This window comes from Choloepus didactylus, chromosome 11, assembly GCF_015220235.1.
Source record: "Choloepus didactylus isolate mChoDid1 chromosome 11, mChoDid1.pri, whole genome shotgun sequence".
Lineage (NCBI taxonomy): Eukaryota > Metazoa > Chordata > Mammalia > Pilosa > Megalonychidae > Choloepus > Choloepus didactylus.
In genome coordinates this window covers 69,465,168-69,468,480 of record NC_051317.1, presented here as the reverse complement: position 1 = coordinate 69,468,480, position 3,313 = coordinate 69,465,168, and the positions used below count along the sequence as shown (strand labels likewise).

Below are 3,313 nucleotides of genomic sequence, written 5' to 3'. Positions count from 1 at the left end.
GCTAGAAGTCACTGGTAGAACATTATGTGTGTGTGTGTGTGTGTGTGTGTGTGTGTGTGTGTGTGTGTGTATTTGAATTTTTACATTTTATTTTCTACATGCTAACATCTTTATTAATACAGCTTAATATTACAAAGTCTGACAACAAGCATGTTGATTATTTCCCTTTGGAATTGGTGAAATCAGGAAAAAATAATTTTGAGTATATACCATCAAAAAATAAATATTCACTTAATGTGGTCTTATCTGTTTTTGATATCAAAAATTTTTCTTCTCCCAAAATAAAGGTCCTGAGAGAAGTCCAAGATTCCTTAGAATGAAAAAACAATAAGCCTTCTAAAGCAATGAGCTTTCAAAATGATGCAGCAGACTGTTAAACACACTTGATATAATAAGAACTTAATATTCACTGAAAAAGGAAATTGGAGCTATGACCATAAACCTTTATGAAAATTTATAACAAACCCTTTACCTAATTTACTTTTAGCAACTTCAAATAGCTGAAGAGCAATTGGACCCAGTTTAAGATGAGAGTTAGCAAAGTTTCTTTTTCTATAAAGCAAACTTGTATAGCTTTCCCTTTGGCACCTTTTTTCAAGCCTCCTTTATTGCATTGAAGAGATACTGAGTTCTTTCAGATTTTTGCTTAGGCGGATGGTTTCCAAACTGATTGGGCTGTCCAGGTACGTGCTCAAGGTTTTCCTGTCACTGGCTCTATGACTTTTCCCACTTTGAAAATGATCTCAGTTAGTTCATGCTTCACATGCTTTGTTTGTGGAACAGGTAATGCTTTGAGAAGCAAGATATCCCCAACTGTGTTCTGCTGGAGAGCATCATGAGCAAAGCAGGTTTTCTGTTTATTAAAATACTTTAATAAATACGTATCCAGAACAAGCCTGGTCACTCTTACTTTAGCAGTTTTTTGCATTGCTGTCCCAGTCACCTTCTCCATGATCCCTTTGGCATGGACATGTGAATGCACTATTGACATTGTGTGGCTTTGGTCACCTTGGGGTTTGAGCCTGTCCAGCCACGCAGCCTGGGAAGCAGAGTCCAGAACACTGCATTTTGAATTCAAGTTTAAAGTATGATGCAAGCTAGACATATTAATCTAAACAGTTTCTGTGTTAGCATGTTTCTTAAATGGCTCCTCTTTATGTCGTTTCCCAATGTATGCCCAGTTTCTTTAGGTCATTAATGGTTTCTCAAATAAAATGTTAAGTAACTCCAAGTTGTCGTGAGATGAGGAATCACTTTATTTCCTAGAGTAATTTTGAAGAATTTAAGTTTTTGTAGAAAGATATATTGAGAACTTTTATATTGGTTACTTCACTGAACTTCCTTCTTCCAGTCTTTTCTTGATTGTTTAGCTCCCGAACCAGACAGACCTAATTAGGAGACATGTTTAGTTTTAAGTTAGTCTCATACTGTGGATACCAAGCATATCTTAATTGAAAGAAGTGTCCATCCTGCTTTACCAATAGTCTTGCAATTCATAAGGCAAATAGCTTTTCATTTCCTTGGAATGTCATATGCTATCATTTTAGTGTCTGTTTAAGAAATAGTTGTAACAATGTCAGTATCTGTAAAGAAATTTGACCAACACTTCATGTCACAAAGTCCAACTACCTTATAAATTGAAATGCTAGCCAGCAGATAGAATTTGAGCATGCAGTCCAAAAGAAGATTCAATATGATTAATGTACTTTTATTTCTCTTGGAAATGATAAAATTTTATGATCCCTGGTGGAGGTCATGTTTAACTGCTTTTCTCAAATGTCACAATCCTTTCAGAATACTGCATAAATACCATTCTGGCATCAGTTTTCTTCCACAAAGTATTTTTCTCCAGTATCCTGACACTCCCTCTGAGCCACAATGTCTAACTTGCCTCAATATTAATATGAAACTCAGTTTTAGCAGAAAAAAATATAGCAAAGGGCAATTGGCACTCAAACCCTGAGACTTTTAACTAAGTTATGTGTTTCTTTTTCTTCTTTGTTATCATTTGTACTTTAAAAGTAAAAGGGCAAAAAATCCCTTGATAATAGAGAAATACAGGAACACTTCACTTTTGTTCTTGACTAGGGCTAACTGTACCCCAGTTTGGATGTTGTGCAGTACACTGGTTTGTGGAGATCACTTTCATTTGTCACTGTCAATGGGGTCACACAGAATTGTATGAAATTCTAAGAGAACATCTCAGCATGATTAAAACCATCTTGATTTATCTTTGGTCTCTGAGCAAAGACACATTGTCAATTGAAATCTCAAGGTTATTTCTTGTGTTCAGAAACTGAGTTCTAGGAAAGAATGAAGCTGCAATGCAAGTTTTGAAATACAAAATCCAGTAAACTAAGTATTAGTTTAAAATATTTAATATTTAGTATAAAATATTATTTTAAATACTTATTATTTTAAAATACTTATAAGTATTATTATATTTATTATTATTATAGTTATTATTTTATAATGTTTATTATTAGTTGTCCTCAAAACCTAATAAGTATAGACATGACTGTAAACACACACATACACACAAACACACACTCACTCCTTCCATGGGTTGTTATTTAAAAGAAACACATATATATATACATATATAAAGATTATATCTTTAAGAAAGGTGTTCCAACCCAGCTCAGCCACAAGACCAAAGAACATGGCAGGCATGGAGTTAGACATGAGTTTAATTAGGACCTACAAACAGGAGATGGTTCCACAGTGGCAGCTGGCCAGGGAAAATGGAAGTCAGCACTCTGCAAAGGGTGGGGGGTGCAAGGGGCAACTTATAAGAGTTAAGACAAAGACATTCCATAGGGTATGAGAACAGAGTTTCATCAGAGTCTCATAACTCAGCAGTCTGGAAATTTGTTATCAACAGTGATCAGAGGAGGGCGTTACAATGCTTTGTTTATGATACCATCTGCACATACTTTCTTCCCTGAGGAGGTCTGATGACCTTCAACTTCTGTCCCAGTCAAGGAGGCTGCTACGTGCTATGGGGTCTCATTCCCCATTAGGGAGGGGTCCCCACAAAATGGAAATATCTCATGTTTATTAAGCAAATAAATCAGGAAATTACATCTTGTATGCCAGGGACCTCAACTTGAGCCTAAGCAGTGTTTTTTCTGGGCCTCTGGCATTTCTGACCCCCTTTGGAGATCTATAGGAATGGGCTTGCCCAGGTGCCCAGTTGTATAAAAAATGCAGGAGTCCCCTGGGAAAGCATCTATACTAAAGAAAGAATAAGAGACACAAAAGAATATTAAAAGACAATACCTCAGGAGTGGAGGGGAAGGAATGATTTGAG

At 35.9% G+C, this 3,313-nt stretch overlaps 1 pseudogene; it reads right to left on the bottom strand.

Moving 5' to 3' along the window:
• Positions 1–605: 605 nt before the first annotated feature.
• Positions 606–1,003, bottom strand: LOC119505875 (annotated as a pseudogene).
• Positions 1,004–3,313: the final 2,310 nt, after the last annotated feature.